The 21,027-nt window shown below is 46.9% G+C and overlaps 2 pseudogenes; one reads left to right on the top strand and one right to left on the bottom strand.

Annotated features, from left to right (window-relative positions):
* Positions 1–1,839: 1,839 nt before the first annotated feature.
* LOC139167067 (olfactory receptor 52R1-like) lies at positions 1,840–8,252 on the top strand (annotated as a pseudogene).
* A 10,415-nt stretch (positions 8,253–18,667) lies between these two features.
* LOC139167171 (cystatin-A-like) lies at positions 18,668–20,475 on the bottom strand (annotated as a pseudogene).
* Positions 20,476–21,027: the final 552 nt, after the last annotated feature.

Below are 21,027 nucleotides of genomic sequence, written 5' to 3'. Positions count from 1 at the left end.
ATAAAAATCTTAGGATACAAGCAACAAGTTACAGTCACACGATCCTAACTGGGAGGAAATGGGTGATAGGAAGGATGAGAAAAACTATTGGAATAGAAGTGCAGATTTAGTAAAAAGTCTGACAGTGTTGAGGGAATTATTTGTTTAGCAGAGCGATGGCGTTCGGGAAAAAACTGTTCTTGTACCTAGTTGTCTTGGTGTGCAGGGCTCTGTAGTGAAGTTTTGAGGGTCGGAGTTGAAACAGTTTGTGTCCAGGATGCAAGGGGGTCAGTCAATATTTCCCCCGCCCTCTTTTGGACTCGTGCAGTCTACAGGTCCTCGATGGAAGGCAGGTTGGCAGCCATTGTTTTGTTCTGCAGTTCTGATTCTCCTCTGAAGTCCGTGTCGGTCTTGTTGGGTTGCAGCACCAAACCAGACAGTTACAGAGGTGCAGATGACAAACTCAATGATTCTTCTGTAGAACTGTATCAGCAGCTCCTTGGGCAGTTTGAGCTTCCTGAGCTGGCGCAGAAAGAACATTCTTTGTTGTGCTTTTTTGATGATATTTTTGATGTTAGGTGACCATTTTAGGTCTGGAGATATGATAGAACCTAGAAATTTGAAGGTCTCTACTGTGGATACTGTGTTGTCAGTATTGTGAGAGGTGGAAGGGTGGAAGGGTTTCTCCTAAAGTCTACCACCATTTCTACGGTTTTGAGTGTGTTCAGTTCTAGATTGTTCTGGTCACACCACAAGGAGAGTTGTTCAACTTCCTGTCTGTATGTGGATTCATCATTGTCTCGAATGATAAATTATAAAATCTACAGTGCTATAAAAACTACATCAAAGTATTTGTTTTTATTGCTTAAATTTAATTTATCAAGAGGGGTTTGATGAAATATAATAATGGCATAATAATAATGAATTTAAATGTTTCTATTTGTTTGTTTTTTAAATTGATAAAGAATAAGTATATAATAATTACAAAAATCATGGAAAGCGCTGAAATGTCTAAAACAGCAATGGAAGCACAAAATAAAAAAGATTCAGAATACTATGAAATATGGGAAAATTGGTATAAATGGGTTTCTCAAAAAAAATATAAAAATTACTTATTGTAAAATCTTTATTCCACTAAACGACTAAATGCACCTTCGAGCACTTAAATCAACTTTAAACCAATTTAAAAATTGAGCACCAAAAACCAATTAAATTTGCAATAAAATTCATACCATATCTCTTTTTATCTGTCTTTCAACCAACTTAATATATACATTATAACACTAACAACTTTCACCAACATAACTAACTCCTATACCTACTTATCATATTATTCATATACTGTACTCCCCATACTACTTCCAGACAAAAGTCCCTAAAAACGTCTGCGCTAAACGCACATTTTTCTTTTCTCCCCTTCTCTTTCCCCTCCTCTTCCCTTACCACTATAATTTTTTTTAAAAAAACTTTTCATTTTCCTTATTTACTTGCTACTTACTGTACGTTTATAGTCATTAGGAAATATAACATTTTTGTTAAAAATATGATTTAATGTATACATATAACGATTAAGAAACTAAGAAACATTATATTCCTTCTAGGAAATTATATATATTACAATGTGTTACCATAAATGTTTGACTTTGTACCCCCCCATTTTCCTTCTTCCGTCCTACCCCTTCCCTTATTTCCTTTTTCCTTTTTCTTATATATGTAAATAAAGTATATTTTAAAAAAAACATGGAACCTGGACCTCAAAAACGAAATTAAAGAGGAGGAGTGGCAAACACTCTGGACTAGGAATTATAAATTGACTATCGCCACTTCCTATAAAGAAAACTTGATCAAAATGTATTACCGATGGCATATTACCCCAATCAAGTTAACTAAATCAAACAACAAACTCTCTCCAAATTGCTGGAAATGCCAACGAGAATTGGGCACCTACTTCCACTTATGGTGGCAATGTACCAAAGCAAATTTATTTTGGAATAAGATCGGAATTTGGATCGATGAAATGTTAAATTTAACACTTGACAAAACTCCTGAATGCTTTTTATTGGGCATAATCAGACAAAATCTATCGAAATCCCAAGTACACCTAATCATTCATTTAGTAACCGCAGCTAGACTTTCATATGCGCAGTGGTGGAAGAACGAAGAAGTACCCCCAAATGAAGTAATAATTAAAAAAATATTATATTGTGCAGAAATGTCAAAATTGACTTCACAAGTTAGAAATGAATCCTCGGCTACGTTCAACGAGTGTTGGGACCCTTTTTATAACTGGCTAGGAAGCAAAAGCGAGAACAATAGGCTATAAGATTGTGATTTTTGACTCCACTTCGAACTGTCACAAATCTGGTATAAACCATTTTATTATCTCATAAAATAACACGAGACGTTATATATATTTAGATAGGTAGATTTATTATTATCTGTTAACTTCTCCGCAATGTGTTTATTTCAACTCTGGCACTGAACCCTTCTGATACAATCCTCGAAACATGGTAATGAGCATATACAATTTGACCCAATTTTCGTTCTCAATACAACTCCCCCGTTTACTCGCCGACACTTTTACTCGTTTTGTCTATAGGTTTTTCTTTTGTTTTTCTTTTTTCTTTTTTTCTGTACTGTTTGTCCTATGTTTTGAATTGTATCTTATGTTGTATTATATGATGTAAATGTTTCCATTTTAAAAATAAAACAATTTATTAAAAAAAACAACAACAAACAAACGCATATTTTTCTTTTCTCCCCTTCTCTTTTCCCTCCTCTTCCCTTACCACTATAATTTAAAAAAAAACACTTTTCATTTTCCTTATTTACTTGCTACTTACTGTACGTTTATAGTCATTAGGAAATATAACATTTTTGTTAAAAATATGATTTAATGTATACATATAACGATTAAGAAACTAAGAAACATTATATTCCTTCTAGGAAATTATATATATTACAATGTGTTACCATAAATGTTTGACTTTGTATCCCCCCATTTTCCTTCTTCCGTCCTACCCCAGATTTTCTTCCTCGCCTTCCCTTCCCTTATTTCCTTTTTCCTTTTTCTTATATATGTAAATAAAGTATATTTAAGAAAAAAAAACTACATCAAAGTATTTGTTTTTATTGCTTAAATTTAATTTATCAAGAGGGGTTTGATGAAATATAATAATGGCATAATAATAATGAATTTAAATGTTTCTATTTGTTTGTTTTTTAAATTGATAAAGAATAAGTATATAATTTTTATACTGATAAAATTAGATATAAGGGTTTTTAGTCTGTTTTGAGATTTTCACTAAGAGGGAAGGAGGCACTGAGGCTTTGACATTAAGATTATAAGATGTGAAAGATGTTGATTGTGCCAATAGTATAAGGAATATTAATGATGGACTTAATTAGACATTAATGGAGATTTATCTTAGAAAGAAGGGAATAAGGGGTGTGTGATGATAACTGAAATTAAATAGATGGGATTTAAGAATGTATAATTTGATTATATAAAAATTACTAATCCAAAACTATTTTATTGTAACAAAAGAGAAGGTACAGTATATGGCTTTTTGTATTTTATGATGTGGAGGAAATTTTTTAAAAAAATTACTCTGAAAAAAAAGAAAAAAAATCTACACGAAACGACTGGGTGAGATCATCCGACCACATGGGATGCGTTGCCAACAATGCGCTGACGTTACTCAGCTGCATATCTCCATCCCAGTGAAGCGGTGGAAGTGATGTGCTTGAAGCCGTTAGGGTCTGGATGGGGGGAGATAAGTGGTCAAAGCCATGGAAACGGCAGTTTAACGATTCCAAATGTCAAATAATGCACTTGGGCAAAAGGAATCCTCACTCTGAGTCTTGTATTGGCAGTTCTGTGTTGGCAAAAACTTCAGAAGTTTTTCTCCAAAGGGACCAGAGAAGGATTTAGGGGTCATGGTTTCCAACAGTCTCAAAATGGGTGAACAGTGCAGTCAGGCAGTAGGGAAAGCGAGTCAGATGCTTGGCTGCATAGCTAGAGGTATAACAAGCAGGAAGAGGGAGGTTGTGATCCCGCTCTATAGAGCGCTGGTGAGACCCCATTTGGAATAATACTGTGTTCAGTTCTGGAGACCACACCTACAAAAAGAGATGGATCAAATTGAACGTGTCCAAAGACGGGCTACAAAAAGGGTGGAAGGTCTTAAGCATAAAACGTATCAGGAAAGACTTCATGAACTCCATCTGTCTAGTCTGGAGGACCGAAGAGAAAAGGGGGGACATGATCAAAGCATTTAAATATGTCAAAGGGTTAAATAAGGTTCAGGAGGGAAGTGTTTTTAATAGGAAAGGGAATGCCAGAACAAGGGTATCACAATTTGAGGTTAGTTGGGGGACGATCAGAAGCAACGTGAGAAAATATTATTTGACTGAAAGACTAGTAGATGCTTGGAACAAACTTCCAGCAGACGTGGTTGATAAATCCACAGGAACCGAATTTAAACCTGCCTGGGATAAACACAGATCCATCCTAAGATAAAATACAGGAAATAGTATAAGGGCAGACAAGAAGGGTAGGGTTAGGTATGATTGTTTTTTACATTAAGGGGTTTTAAACTGTTTTTAATTATTGGATTTGTATTGTTTTTATTGTTATGAGTCGCCCCAAGTCTTCGGAGACGGGCGGCATACAAATCTAATAAATCATAATAATAATAAGATGGACCAGGAGGTCTTTTTCTGCTGTCAATCTTCTAGGCTTCTATGTTTTGATTTTGAAATCTGCAAACCCCATTTAACACACTAGTCCAAATTGAATAAACCTTGGAATTCTAAATTAAACCTACTTAAATCACCTTAATATATTTCATTTATTTATTTATTTCATTTATAAATTTTATCAAAATTCATAAATCTACTACTGCTAAATGAATCAAAAAATAACTACTAAAATTAAAAAAAACTATTATTAAGTATTATAAAATATTCTAAAATATTCTAAATACAATCAACCATTTCACAAAAAGGCCTTTTCCTTGTCTATATTTAATATCTGTCTCTCCCATTTTTTTATATCGCTTCTTTTTATTTTTCATTTTCCTTTTATTCTTCTTCTTCTTCTTCCTCACCCATCTCTTCTTTAAATAAAAAGTCCCCCTTAAAAATCCCCCTTGCAAATCCCCACTCTTTAATTCCCATTTCTTTTGAAATTGGCAAACTCTGATGACTTTGCTTATATCTTCTCTTAACAGGGCTTAACTTCACATCCTCATCATTTAAGACATGGGCATTGAGCCGCTCCGAGTCTACGGCGAGGGGCGGCACACAAATCTAATAAATAAATAAATTGATACCTTCACCCACCAAAGTTGTTTCAGACGTTTCGATAACTTTACCCCCAGATTTCTCTTGTTCCACCTCAGCATGTAACCATACACCATCAAAAAATATGTAATATATCCCCCAATTAATTCATTCTTGATCCCCAAATTATTTTTTTCCCCACATTCAGTAATTGTCTCTATATGTTTCTGGTACATCTTCTACTCCCACTTCATGTTCTTCTGCTTTTTCTATTCCAATTCCAAATTCATCAAGTCCATTATAACGGTGGTCAATGTCCTCTTTGCCATCTCCAGTTCCAATTCCAATGTTAATATTCATCTCATTTCATGGTGAAAAATGTCCTCAGAAATCTCCATGCCAAGCTCCCCCAACAACCCTCTTATTTCTCTTAATTCCTCCATCTCCGTCTCCTTCACCTAAGAAATGGCTAATTTTGTCCAGCTGCTTAAACAAACAGCCTACAAAAAAGCCAACAAGGTGCTTTGTGTGTGTGTGTTTGTGTGTGTGTGCAGAAGCAACAACAGGTTTAATTAATTGAGATAGCACGTTTAAGTAAACAAAAAATTCCAACTCAAAAATTTTCTCACGAATACAGTCTCTACCAATAGATGGCCACCGTACCGTCCTTAAATCTCTTCTTGTTCTTGTTGTTTTTCAACTTTTCAACTTTTCAATCCATATATTGTATATATATATAAATTAAAAATAAGATTGTACAAATCCACCAATATTCTTCCAAAATGATTTTTAGACATTAACTTCTACTCCCATTCAAAACAAAAGGAGCAATTGTAGTATCCATTTAGCCGCTCTCCCCAATTTCTCGAAGTCCTTTTCCAGTAATCCATAAGCAGAAAGAAACAAAAAGGTTTCTCCCTCCGGCCTCAGTGTTCAACCTGATGGTCAATTCTCCTCGCCACAACTCCAGGACAAAACTTACATTCTTTTCTGGATGACTTCCAATTCTTCAAGCAACTCTTTCTAGCACGCAGCCTCCTCGGCTAATGGCGGCTAGCCGCCTTCGCACCGCTAATGGTGGAGGTTCCAGGTCTGGTCAACCCTGGGGTTTGCTGACCCTAAACAGGGAACAAACCAAGTCCCCTTCTTCCCCTCCCCTCCAGGGAGTTTTGGGGCAATTCAAACTGAATCGACACCCCCAAACAGTGGGGAACTGGCATTTCTCAGCGGGAGTGAAAGAAACGCCACTGCCACCAAGGCGCTGACCACGGCCCTCCTCCGTTTCATGTAGATATTGAATAGGAGAGGGGAGGGGACCAATCCCTGTGGCCTCCCACAGAGGAGGGGCCTAGGGGTCCTCCCACTAACACCGACTGTGATCGGCCAGAGATGTAGGAGGAGAACCACCGTAAAATGGTGCCTCCCATTCCCAATCTCTCCAGCCACCACAGAAGGATACCATGGTCAATGGTGTTGAAAGCCGCTGAGAGGTCGAGAACCACCAGGATGGAGGAGTGGCCCCTATCCCGGGCCCGCCTGAGATCATCCATAATCCTGCTGTAACCAGGTCTGAAGCCAGATTGAAATGGGTCTAGATAATCCACTTCTTCCAAAGTCCACAGGACTTCCCTACAAAGGGAAGGTTGGAGACAGGCCAATAGTTATTCAGTGAGGCTGGATCCAGGGAAGGCTTCTTGAGAAGGGGCCTCACAACCGCTTCCTTCAAAGGTTGCGGGAAGGACCCCTCACTCAAAGAAGCCTTGGAGCCAGCCTTGGGTCACCTCCCTCTAGCCGAAACCAGCCAGGAGAGACACGGGTCCAGAAAACAAGTGAAGGCAGTTGTTGCTCCTATGGCCTTGTCCACTTCATCAGGGGTCACAGGGTCAAACTCCTCCCACACAAAGGGGCAAAGACTCACCCCGGTCACCTCACTTGACACTGCCCAGTTGGAGTCCAGGCCGACCTGAATCTGACAGAATTTTGTCTGACAGAGACTGGACAAATTCCTTGGCTCTGCTCGGCCAGGGACCCTCTGTAATCTCCACGTCAAGAAGGGAGAAGGTCCCTAAACAGGGCGGCCGGGCGAGAATCTGTGAATGCAACAAGAGCGGAAAAATGAGCCCATGCGCCTCTTCCTGGGCATGCTCTCCCTCACGGACCTGGTGCTCTCCTCCCCCACCCTGCCCAAGCTGCTGGCCATCCTCTGGTTTGGCCAGAAGGACATTGGCTTCCACGCCTGTCTGCCCCAGATGTTCTTCATCCACTCCTTCACCGCCATGGAATCCGGCTTCTTCCTGGCCGTGGCCTATGACCATTAAGTGGCCATCTGCAACCCCCGGCACCATGCGGCGGTCCTCACCCATGCCCTCCTGGCCAAGGTGGGGCTGGCGGTGGTGGCTCGTGGGCTGGTGCTGTTCCTCCCGCACCCATTCCTGGCGGGGCAGCTGCCCTTCTGCGAGTCCAAGGTCATTGTCCACAGCTACTGCGAGTTCATGGCTGTGATGAAGCTGGTGTGTGCGAATACAGCAGCCAGTGGGGGCTAGAGCCTCGCCTTGGCTTTCCTCATCGGGGGCTTCGATGTCTTCTTCATTGGCCTCTCCTATGGCCTGATCCTGCGCATGGCCTGCACCTTGACCACCAAGGAAGCTGGCTTCAAGGCCCTGGGCACCTGCAGCTCCCACATCTGCGTCATACTCGTCTTCTACACAACGGCCGTCTTCTCCTTCCTCACCCTCTGCTTTGGACCAAAGGTCCTTCATTCCGTCCACATCCTCATCGCCAACATCTACCTGGTCGTCCCACCTGCTCTGAACCCCATCATCTATGGCCTGCGGACCAGGAAGATCCGGGAGAGGGTGCTGGGGCTCTTTTCCCCGGGATGTGACCTTTCCAAGCCCTGTTGCGGTCATGGACTGAAGGCGCCTCTTCCCTGCGGATGCCGCAAAGTCCCTGTGGGGAACAGGGTCTTCAGAGGGACTTAGGGCAACCCAGACGCATGGGGTCACTCACGAATTCGAATCCTAGAAAGAAAACTTTTCTCTCCGGGTGAAATGACAGTTTTGGGCTGTGTACTTCTTTTTATTGGGGGGGGGATATGCAAATTGGGTAAGGTTATACGCATATGTCAAGTGGTATACAAACATCCAATAACATAACTTCGGAGAGGGGCGGAGTCTTCGGAGAGGGGTGGCATACAAATCTAAGTAATAAACAAATAAATAAATAAATAACTCTAAGATATGACACAACTTCCAAGTCCTTCCTATCTACATATGGCACGTAACTAGCTTCTACTGAACAAATGTCTCTTATGGCCAATTTCCTGGGACCTTTGTTGTGAATATGGTTATCTCCTGTTTACCACAAAGCAAGGTCTTTTATTGCTGCTTTCGTCCTGTTTACCCCAGGAAATGTAAATATGCATCCTTTTATCACACAGTTCTCATCCTGCTGACACATTCTTGTTATTCAAGGGGAGCTGCCATGAACCGCTTTATGGCCAGTCACTTCCTCAAGCAGAGTTCACCAAAAATGCAGACTTGTCCTTATGTGGTTTTTACGTTCAGTCCTATTCTGGCTATTGGAATAAAAGTGTATAAGACAGTTAGGTTAGAAGTCCAGATATTGTTGTGGTTAGCTCTGGCCCAGCTCCTGCCCCAAGGACTGTGGATGTGGGGGAGACATCCACATGCTGCAGGCCTGTTTTGCCCCCGGTGGAATCTGCTGATGAAGGCTCCTCTGACCAAGAAGACAGGAGTGACAGGGAGGAGGAGAGTGGGGCAGACAGCTCAGAAGGAGATCAATTCTCTAGCTCCTCCTTGGATTCGGAACAAGAGTTAATGATACAGCCACGCATGCGGAGAGCGATGCATAGGCAACAACAACTGAGAGATTATTATCAAAGAAAATGAGGCCACCTGTGGTTGGGTGGGGCTGTGGTCATTAGTGAGGCTGCTATAAAGAGCAGCCTGTGGGTTTGGCCATTGTGGAGGATTATCTGATCGTTGTATTTTGTGCCTGCTTTGCTGACTTTGACTTTTTGTGTGCTGATTTTTCTCCACCCCACCTCTGTCTCTCTCCGGCTACTTCCTCTCTCTCCCTCTTAAGATTCTCTTGAGTGATTTCGGTTCTAATAAATTTTATATTAAACAAACTGATAACATGTTGCTAAATAATTATATTCTTTTGGTGTCCCTTCTCTTATAATATTCTAGATTTAGTTTTTACGAATGGGAATTGGGTTTCAGATGTCAAGGTGGGAGAAAATTTAGGTTGCAGTGACCATCTATGTTTGTGGTTTGATGTAAAAACTCATTGTGAGCAATCCTATAATGCAACCAAAGTATTGGATTTCAGAAAAACAAATTTTAATGCAATGGGAGAATATTTAGATAATGAATTAAAGGGGAGGGATAAAATGGCAGGAGCGAGCATCCAGTGGACTGTATTAAAAAAGGCCATCTTAAAAGCCACTGGACTGTATGTAAGACAAATAACTAAAGGTAAAAGGAAAAAGAAACCGCTATGGTTTAGCAATGATGTAAGGGCTATAGTCAATGAAAAAAAGGCTGCCTATAGGAGGTATAAAGAGTCTGGAAGTATAGCTGATAGGGAGGTATATAAAATGAGACAGAAGGAGGCGAAACAGATAATATATGCTGCTAAAGCCTCAAAAGAGGAAGAAATTGCCAAATCTGTAAAGAAGGGGGATAAAACCTTCTTCAGATATATTAATGATAAGAAGAAGAAAAACTGCGGCATCACGAAGCTTAGTACCTGGAATAATACATGCATTAATGGGAATAAGGAGATCGCTGACCATTTCAATAGCTACTTCTGTTCAGTTTTCTCAAAAGACACCTTACAAAATAATACTATAGAGGGATATAGCATTGCTTCCAGCTGTACGGATTCAGCTCCAGTGATCTTAGAAGCCGATGTCTTAGAAGAACTTGAACGATTAAAGATAAATAAGGCAATGGGTCCAGATGGCATCCACCCCAGAATTCTTAAAGAACTCAGACCTGTCATTGCTACCCCCCTGACTGATTTGTTTAACCAATCCTTGTTAACAGGAGAAGTTCCTGAGGATTGGAGAATGGCCAGTGTTGTGCCTATTCACAAGAAGGGCAGTAGAGAAGAAGCTGGTAACTACAGGCCAGTTAGCTTGACATCAGTTGTAGTTAAAATGATGGAGACTCTACTCAAAAAGAGGATAAATCAGCACCTAAAAAACAATAACTTATTGGACCCAAATCAGCATGGCTTTACTGAAGGCAAATCATGTCAGACTAATCTCATTGATTTTTTTGACTATGTCACAAAGGTGTTGGATGAAGGTGGTGCCGTGGATATTGCCTACCTGGACTTCAGCAAAGCCTTTGATACGGTTCCACATAAAGAGCTGATAGATAAATTAGTGAAGATTGGACTTAATCCCTGGATAGTTCAATGGATTTGCAGCTGGCTGAAGCGTAGACATCAGAGAGTTATTGTTAATGGCGAATATTCTGAGCAGAGTCAGGTTACAAGCGGTGTGCCACAAGGGTCTGTTCTGGGTCCTATTCTTTTTAATATATTTGTGAGTGACATAGGGGAAGGTTTGGTAGGGAAGGTTTGCCTATTTGCCCATGACTCAAAAGTGGGCGATAGGGTTGATATTCCTGGAGGCGTCTGTAATATGGTAAATGATTTAGCTTTACTAGATAAATGGTCTAAGCAATGGAAACTGCAGTTTAATGTTTCCAAATGTAAAATAATGCACTTGGGGAAAAGGAATCCTCAATCTGAGTATTGTATTGGCAGTTCTGTGTTGGAAATACTTCAAAAGAAAAGGATTTAGGGGTAGTGATTTCTGACAGTCTCAAAATGGGTGAACAGTGCAGTCAGGCGGTAGGGAAAGCAAGTAGGATGCTTGGCTGCATAGCTAGAGGTATAACAAGCAGGAAGAGGGAGATTATGATCCCACTATATAGAATGCTGGTGAGACCACATTTGGAATACTGTGTTCAGTTCTGGAGACCTCACCTACAAAAAGATATTGACAAAATTGAACGGGTCCAAAGACGGGCTACAAGAATGGTGGAAGGTCTTAAGCATAAAACGTATCAGGAAAGACTTAATGAACTCAATCTGTATAGTGTGGAGGACAGAAGGAAAAGGGGGGACATGATCGAAACATTTAAATATATTAAAGGGTTAAATAAGGTCCAGGAGGGAAGTGTTTTTAATAGGAAAGTGAACACAAGAACAAGGGGACACAATCTGAAGTTAGTTGGGGGAAAGATCAAAAGCAACATGAGAAAATATTATTTTACTGAAAGAGTAGTAGATCCTTGGAACAAACTTCCAGCAGAGGTGGTAGATAAATCCACAGTAACTGAATTTAAACATGCCTGGGATAAACTTATATCCATCCTAAGATAAAATACAGAAAATAGTATAAGGGCAGACTAGATGGACCATGAGGTCTTTTTCTGCCGTCAGACTTCTATGTTTCTATGTTTCTAATATTTTATAGTATTTTTATAGTATTCCCACCCGTTGCTTCTTGTCCAGCCTTCTGGGGCTTTGGAGAATAGGCTGACCTCCCCCACTCTTCTCTGTGACAGCTCCTCAAACACTGGAAGACGGCTACCCTGTCACCCCTGGTCCTTCTTTTCACCGGACTACACAAACCAACTCCTGCAGAGTGTTGTGTGTTTCCGACTCCAGCCCCCTAATCCTCTTGGTGCCTCTTCTCTGCGTCCTTTCCAGAGTCTCCACACTTTTTTTTTAATAATATGGTATGCAGTATGTATGTATATATGAATGCATGAATAAATGTACGTATGAATGTATTTATCTATTTACTTATTGTTTTCTTTATTTGTCTAACATGTATAGGATAGTAGTAGTTTCTATAAACAGAAGTAAAAAATGTAACGGTAAAAGAAGAAACTAGGAAAGGAGGAGAGGGAGAGTGGGCACAATGGGGCCCTTATGCTCCCCCCTTACAGACCCCTTAGGAACGGGGGGGGGGAGGTTGACTGGAGACCGTCTGAGGTTGAAGGTTTGGGGGTTTGGGGAAGAAGCTGCAGAGTCCAGGAGGGCATTCCAGGCATTGATGACTCTGTTGTGTTTATGTATTCACTTATTTGTCAAGTATGTATTGGTCGTATACGTGGATCCAACACTGTTTATTTACATGATATGGGTCCTAATGAGAGGGAAACACTGGGGCAGGGACTGTAGGCGGCCTGGTGCATTTTCTGCAGTTCACCTTGGAGCAGTTTACATTTAGTTTGAGTGCATTAGGTGCTCGTGTGTTGCTGCGGTTGAAGGGGAAGTCGGACATGTGGTCTCACTTACGGGGGAGGGGGGAGTTCCAAGGTCAGCTGGGCTTCCCCTCCTTCACGTTTCACCGAGGGTGTAAGGATCCCAGTGTCCTTCCAGCTTGTGCTGCCACCCCTCTCCATTTCCCTGAGTTCGACACCCCCAGTGGCGGGATGGGGATGGGCTTAGGACCCTGGACAGCGCCCCGTGGCCGGAGTGGCAGGATGGGCCTTTAGAGGAGATTCGGGCTAATGGCAGCGTTCCAGAGACCTTCATGCTCCGCCGGCAAGACCACACCTGGAATACGGCATTCTGGTGGCCACAGTGGCAGAGAACATGAGACTCCAGAACAGAGGGCCGAGAAGAGCAAAGAGAGGCGACTACAGGGGGCCGGAGGCTAAAACACAGAAAGAACTGTTGCAGGAACTGGGCATGGCTAATCTGGTGAAAAGAAAGCGTCTCGGGGGACGTGTCTTCCAGGATTTGAGGGGCTGCCCAAAAGAAAGGGGGTCAACCAGCCCTACAAAGCTCCTGGAGGCAGGAGAAGCAGCAACGGATGGACACTAACGGAGCAGAGAAGCAACCGAGAGCCGAGGGGAAATTCCCTAACGGTGGGAACAATCAACCAGGGAAATAGCTCCTCTCCAGTGGTTGGAGGTTCTCCATCGCTGGAGGCTTCAGAGAAGAGACCGGGCAGCCCTTTGCCTGAAATGGTCTAGGGACCATTGGGCAGGGGGGCTGGACTAGAAGACCTCCAGGGTCCCTTCCAACTCAGTCCTCCTGTTGTTTTCTTATTCTGAATTGGGTTGTTCAGCCAACTGCAACTCCTTCTGCCAACGTGTCCACCACGTGTCCACCACATTCTGGCTCATCAAGAAGGAGGCCATAGTCTACTTGGTCAAATGCCTCATGAAGCCCAATGACCCCCCATCCGCAGCACTCCCTCCGTCCCCTAATTTAATCATGCTTTTTTAAAAAAGGCGGTGAAATGGGATGAAAATAGAATGTTAGGATGTTTAGTTAAGTTTTTAAGGTAAGAAAATTTTATCTGTATATTGTTGGGCATTGATGCTTTGTTTTCATTTGTGTGTGTGTTTTTTAAGGTGTAGAAAATATTTAAAAAATTATACCAGAAAAGAAGCAGTGAAGATCCATTTGTGGAGCTGGCCTGGAGGTCTCTGTAAAGAAGGACGACTTCTGGGCAAGCGAGGGAGGTCACTTGATGGCCAGTCTCAGAGATTTCCCTGTTTTCTGCCAGGGTGTGTGTGGGCCACAAGTCTCCCCGTCCAGACCACACATCTCTCAGGACAATTGAGCTGCCCATCACACGCTGCCCTTGTCAGGGGAACCTATAAAAATGGCACGAAGACTTATCTACCGCTTCCCAGAGCTTGTTACAGCCCCTCTCAGCGCTTAGTAGAGACTCAGCCCCTTGCCCCCAACAATATGGGTCCTCATTTAATGACCCACCTGGGAAGGACGGAAGGCGGAGTCAGCTGGAGCCTGGTGAGATTCGATCTGCCAAAGGTTCAGATCGAGAAAACATCCCTGCAATGGTTGCCAGGGCTCCAAAGAGTCCAAAGCAAAAGATTTCTCAAAGTCCCAACTTAATAACAAAGCCGTGTTGATAGATCTGGGTGATACCAGAATCTGAAGTCCTCTGGCTTCCACCCCCCCAGTTGAAAGTTCCAGCCCTTGTCCACCCTCCCACACACCCCTAGACCATCCCGTCGCCCAATCCTCTACTGCCCTGCTGGCAGAGTCCACCCCTCTCCTTCCGTGCAGGTGCAGAGACAAAGGATGACCTTGGCTTCCGAGAAAGACTTTGGGAGGGCTTCATGCCCCCCCTTTTCCCACCACGGAATGTGCCGAGCAGGATCGTGCCAAGGGGGGCAGGCTGAAGATCCCCATTGAAATGGCTGCCCCATAAATCCATGGAACATAAAACCCCTAAACATGAACTTGTCCCTTCCTCAGAAATATCTAAAGTCAATACAAATCTAGTGTCCAGAACTAAAGAAAATAACCACACAATTCCTCAGACTAAACACAAATACAGTGGTCACTCTACTTCGGAACTTCATTCACTCCGTGAGCAGGTTCTTAAGTGTGAACGTTCTGAAGGAGAAGCAGTGTTTCCCATAGGAATCCAGGTAAAAGCAAAGAGTGCGTGCAAACCCATCAGGAAAGAAATAAAAGCTCGGAATTTGGGGGGGAGGGGGGGAGGAGGAGGAGGAGGAGGAGGAGGAGGAGGAGGAGGAGGAGGAGAGTCGCTGCCGAAGGAAGAAGGAGGGGAATCAAAAAAATCCAAAACTTTAAAGCTAAAAAAAAAAGGAACTTGGAGGTGGCGAGGAGGAGCATGTGCCTCCCTGGTGCTGGTGCTGGTGCTCCCTGCTTCCCCTTCCTTCCCATGCTGAAGGGCTGCCCTCTCCTCTCGTTCTCTCGCTTTGTAGCCGGCGCTTTTCCTTCGCTGTGGTGACTCCTCGGCTGCCCAGAGCGAAGGGAGCGTTTCTTTTCTCTGGGCGCTGGCAGAGGTTTATTCCCCCTCCAAGCGCCCAGAGGAAGGAAAATGCTTTGTTCACTCTGGGCTGCCAAAGCCTCTTTAAGCGCCACCGAAAGGCTCCTCTGGCAGCCCAGAAAAGCCCGAGATGGACGGGATTAAAGGGGGAAGGGCAGGAAACTGGCCGGGCCTTCGTGCCGCTCTCAACTTTCCTGGGAAATTTTTCCGGGCTCAGGTTCTTAAGTAGAAAATGGTTCTTAGGAAGAGGCAAAAAAATCTTGAACATGTGTTTCTTAGCTAGGAAAGTTCTTGGGTAGAGGGACCAGTGTACCTTATATCAGGCCACTTGATAGTAATAGTCAATAATATGGCTGACAAATTATGTCTTTTATATGTGCATATTATGAACACCATTGAAACTGGACGTTTTATATGTTCTAAGCTGATTTCTCTGTCTATCCTTTCTCATTTCTCTTTTTTCTTTGTATCTTTTGTTTGTCTTGATTGCTTTGTATATGTGGAAATTTAATAAATATTGTTTTTTTTTAAAAAATAACATGGCTTTGGCCTGACAGGGGCAAGACTGGTCCATATACAGAGTCCTCGACTGACAACGGTCCACTCAGCGACCGTTCAAAGTTACTTAGGACCATTTTCAGTGTTGGGACCTTGCAGCAGACCCACACGATCCACATCTATGGCCTTGGGGGTGTTCTGGCCGGGATCACGCGGTGACTGTGGCTGACCCTGGGAGAAAGGTTGTGAAATGGGGCAACAATCGCTGGACGAGAGAGATTCTGGCCGTAGGTCGAGGACTCCCGGGGATTTAAGTGATGGGCTCCAGAGGCTTCCCAACTAATCAAGGACGGTCACTTCAAGAGGAGCCCCATTCAATGGGAGGACCCCCTCCCCCCCGTATGGACAGCTGTGGCCGGAAGGGGCCCCTGGACAGCTGCAGCAGCTCCCCCTCCCCAAGGGCCCTGCTCACTGGGAAAGAGGCACAGCGCCCCCTGGTGGTGAGAGCAGGCACTGCAGACCAGGAGCAGCTGCAGGTGGCCTCCCAGAAGTTGGGCAAAGGACTTGATGGGCCCCTCGGGGTGGGGGCACCCCTTCCTCCCCCTCCTCCTCCCCCCCCCTCCTCCTCCTCCTCCTCCTCCTCCCCCTCCTCCTCCCGGCAGTCTCTCTGGGCTGCCTCCAATCCTTCCACCACCATCAGCAGAGGCTCTGTGCGGGGGTAGCAGGTCCAGCAGTACTGCTGGGGGGGCAGAAAGGGGGTGTTGACAAGGGTGTGTGGGAAGGGGAACATCCCCCTCCCCGAGTTCTCCAGCTGGAGCCAACAGGCCAGGCTCCCTTGGACTCTATTTCCTTTGATGAACAGCAGCAGCGCTTGGACAGAGGCAACGAAGGCAGGAACCGCGCGGGGCTCAAAAGGCAAATGAGAGCAAAGAGAGCGGCCGGAGAAAAGCGGGCGGGCGGGCGAAGGGGGCGCGCCGGGGAGACCGAGGGGCGTCCGGAGCTCGGGGCGGGTGGAGCGGGCGGGTCCGCTCGGCGGGTGGCAGCCCGAGTCTCAGCTTGGCTTCCTCGCGGGGCGGCGCTCCGGACGGCGGGCGGCCGAGGGAGAGGGGGCCACTTCTGGAGGGTCCGCCAAGGGGGCCAGGCGCCTCCCCCCGTGCTTCTGGGCCTCTGCGGGGAAAGGAGGCAGGGGGTCCCGAGGGGCGGTTGGGGCTGGGGCCGGATATCTGATGAGGGGCATCTGTGTGTCCGGAGGGCAACCGTCAAGAGGCGGATTCCCTCTGTTGACTGCACCCCCTCCCTCCCATTCTCATAGGACCGTGTGTGTCCCCCCCACCAAAGGCAAAGCCCAGAGGAGGGCTGGGGGGGCGATTCCAGGGCCCAGAAACTCTCACCCATCCCCCACCCACCCGAGTGGAGCTTGGAGGACAAGGGCATTCTGGGCAGAAGGGCAGCTCCGTCTCCCCTCCCTGGACAACCCCCCCGCCCTGTTATAGGAACTGGGGGGGGGGAGGGTTGACTCCCAGTTCCCACTAGGACCTTAGGAAACACGGGTGGAGAACTACAGCCACTTTGTGACCCATGGACAGATTGGCCAGCGGAGGAATCCTGGGGAGTCTGGAGCCCCTCCAAGGCCCCTGGCTGCCCTCTTCCCCTCTGGGCCCCTTTGGGCATCGTTGAGCAGCTGGAGGCCCCCCCTGCAGGCGTCACCCCTTCCTGGAAGGGCCTGGTAGCCCCCACCTGCCCCTTGCCCGGATCTCTATCGCGGTCTCTGCCTGCCTCGTCCCTCCGGACAGCCGGAAGCCTCAAGGCAGCTGCTGAAGCCTGGACGCAGTAGACAGGAGTCTTTTTTTGGGAGGGAGGAAGTCCCTGCGTTCCTTCTGCAGAGAAGGGTCTGGGGGGGCCCTCTGGGGTCTCTGGAAATTCTGGCCAGTAGGGTCTCTCTCTCCCTCGGTCTCTCGGTCTCTCTGTCTCTCTCTCCCTCTGTCTCTCCCTCTGTCTCTCTCTCCCTCTGTCTCTGACTCTCTCTCTCTCCCTCTTTCTCTCCCTCTGTCTCTCTCTCCCTCTGTCTCTGACTCTCTCTCTGTGTCTGTCTCTCTCTCTGTGCCTCTCTCTCTGTCTCTCTCTCTCTCCCTCTTTCTCTCCCTCTGTCTCTCTCTCCCTCTGTCTCTGACTCTCTCTCTCTCCCTCTTTCTCTCCCTCTGTCTCTCTCTCCCTCTGTCTCTGACTCTCTCTCTCCCTCTTTCTCTCCCTCTGTCTCTCTCTCCCTCTGTCTCTGACTCTCTCTCTGTGTCTGTCTCTCTCTCTGTGCCTCTCTCTCTGTCTCTCTCTCTCTCCCTCTTTCTCTCCCTCTGTCTCTCTCTCTCTCTCCCTCTGTCTCTGTCTCTCTCTGTGTGTCTCTCTCTCTCTCTCTGTGCCTCTCTCTCTGTCTCTCTCTCTCTCCCTCTTTCTCTCCCTCTGTCTCTCTCTCCCTCTGTCTCTGACTCTCTCTGTGTGTCTGTCTCTCTCTCTCTGTGCCTCTCTCTGTGCCTCTCTCTCTGTCTCTCCCTCTGTCTCTCTCTCCCTCTCTCTCTCTGTGTCTCTCCCTCTCTCTGACTTGCCCCTGCCTACCTCCACCCCCCAACCCCCCCAGTTTTTCAGGGCTTTGGAGAATCTGAATCAGCAGAAGAGAATTTCTAACTAACGACAACTGAGCCCAATGTTTCCGTCGTCCAGACTGTTGTTGAACCCATTTTGCCCCTTTGTCCACCTTCCCTGCCACCGCAGCCCTCAAGTGAGTCACAGGGGCTGCTAAGTGAACCTGCCCCCCCCCTGACTTTGCTTGTCGGGGTCGGAAAAGAGGATTGTGTGACCCACAATGACACTGCAACCGTCATCAGGGTGAGTCGGTTGTCCAGTGTCTGAATTTGGGTCATGGGACCCCGCGGCAACTGCCCTGGCCGTGGAGTGTGAAAAGTGGCCCCAACCCTCTTTCCTTCACGGCCCTTGTAACCTCAAGTGGCCACTAACGAACCGTCGCAAGCCGAGGACTCCATTTCTGGCCGCCTTACTTGGTACAAAAAGTCCACTAGCATCTCTGATTCCAAATGTGTTTATTGGTGTCCAGGAGCTTCCCTGCCTTCTCCCGCAGCTTCCCCCCCTCCAGGCGGAGACGGACGGACAGCGGTGCCTAGAAGTAGGTGATGGGGTCGGACAGGGTCTTGCCCAGCAGGAAGCCGGAGAGGTCAATACGTCCACCTTGAGAGGGCAGGGCCTTGAAGATCCTCAGGTGGACATAGTCCTGGTCTTTCTCACCACATTTCACCTGTGTGGGGTGGAGCATCAGAAGAGGGACGTCAGGAACAGGGCCCCCACAGCCCCCTCCCCAAAGGCCCATGGACGGGGGGGACACCACAGATCCTTCTTCCAGGGACGAATGCTGGGCCAGGCTCAGCCACCCCAGAGCAGACCCCTTCTCCAGCCTCCAAAGAGAGGAGACCCCTCCCGCCCCTTCCAATGCTGGCTGAAAAGCCCCCCTCCCCACCGCTCTTTCCTAGCCGAACTGGGCAGGATGGGTAAGGGACCCCCTCAGCCTGGCCCATGCGGCTGTCCAAGTGGCTGACCTGGCACTGGACCCTGCAGGGACTCAGTGGGGGAGGGGAGGGGTTGGCAGAAGAGGTTAAAGGAGACAAGGGGACGAGGGAACTGAGCCAGGGGGCCAGAGGCAGGGGCCACAGCAGCACCTGGGGGGTGGGGGTCTTCTGAGGGCGGAGGGAAGCGGAGGCTGAAAAGCCTCAGGGACTGACCCCCCTGACCCCCCCTTGGATTGGGTGCATCCTGGGGTTCAGCCACTCACCTTGACAAAGTAATCCATGCCAGCGACCACCTGTTTACGGTACAATATGGCCGTGTAGGTGGCATAGTTCTTGCCTGTCGCATCCTCCAGCTGACCTTTCACCTGGGACAGAAGGGAGGCGGTCAAGGCAAGGAGGCAGCGAGAGGGGCCCTTTGGGGGAGAGGTGGGGGTGGGTGGGTGGGTTGGCCACCCCACAGCTCCTGGGGTGCTGCCTGCTTTGGGGGCTCCTCCGTCAGGCCCCTGGAGCCTCGCTTGGCAAAGCAGGGAAGGGAACTTATTTCTTTATTCACCTTATTCGTATGGCCCCCAACTCCCACAGGAGAAAGAAAAGAACAGCTTTAAAAACAGTTGAGAATACTTCATTAAGAACCAGATCTCTCAGTCCCCCTCGCGGCTGGATCCAGACCCCTGGTTCCTAATGTGGGGCACACACCCTACAGGGGAAGTTTGATTTTCAAGGTGGTCAATGGAAACCTTGTTTAAACCAGGTTAATGGGCTTTTAGGCAGGAGTTCACTTTCTGAATAGTAAGAATTATATGGGGAGGGGGAGAGGCTTCAGGGCTTTAGAGACGCTTAGGTGGGGCAAGGCTTTAAAATGATTGGAATCCACTGATCTAGGCAGTATTGGAGGGGGCGGCATACAAATATAATAATAATAATCATCATCATCACCATCATCATCATCACCATCATCATCACCATCATCTCATGTGATCAACTTGACAAAGTCTTCAGGACGGGGTGGCTGGGCGACCTACCTGGTCAGCATAGCTCTGGATTTCAGGGGTGGCCGGTTCCGGAGGAGAAAGTCCCCCAAGATTTATGAAGTCCATGTTCTTGGAGAAGCAGCCGTCAGACGGGTCTCTGGGTCTCTGAGTGAGGAGCCTGTGGGGCAGCCCAGACCTGGGCCTTTTATGGCCGGTCCAGGGAGTTGCCTGCTGTTGTCATGTGAGGCCATCCCTGTGTCTGTCCAGAGCAGTTCCGTCCATGGCCCTGCCCTCCTGGGTGTCGGTCGGAAGGAGGAGGAGAACAGGCCCCAGCTTGTCGGGGGGGCCTTTCCATCAGGGAGGGGTGGGGCTGGGCCCCAGAGAGTGAGTCAGTGCCCATCAAAACAGAGATTGACAGGGAAGCAGCAGCCGATCTCAGGCGGGGCTGGGCTCCTGGAACCCCACCTGGCTCCTGCTGCACCTGCCAAGGGATGGAGGGACCCGGGCAACCCCCCCTCCCCTCCCTCCTGGAGAAAAAGCCTGGCTTCTCCTGCATCCAACCCACGAGGGGGGGCACACTCCCCACCTGGCATTCCCCTCGGGGCAGTTGGGTCATGACCTGAGTTGAAGGCGCGCAGACATCTTGCCTTTGTCGTGGTCAGATCATTTTCTGCTACTGCTCCAATCCTCCCCCCGCAGGGAGGGAGAACCAATGCGGTGGTTCTGCCCCAGACGCCTGAGGGACCCAATGGGCTTTCCGAGGGCGCTTGGGGAAATACCGTATTCGCTTATACACAATTCGGCAGAGTCCCTGCTCACGGCCTGGGATATGGCTGCCAGAGGGTCTCTAGACCGATAGCAGACCCTTGGCTTACTGAGGAACACACACACA

Source organism: Erythrolamprus reginae, chromosome 4 (genome assembly GCF_031021105.1).
Source record: "Erythrolamprus reginae isolate rEryReg1 chromosome 4, rEryReg1.hap1, whole genome shotgun sequence".
NCBI lineage: Eukaryota > Metazoa > Chordata > Lepidosauria > Squamata > Dipsadidae > Erythrolamprus > Erythrolamprus reginae.
Note: the sequence above shows the minus strand (reverse complement) of the source record. Positions and strands in the feature narration are given on the sequence as shown.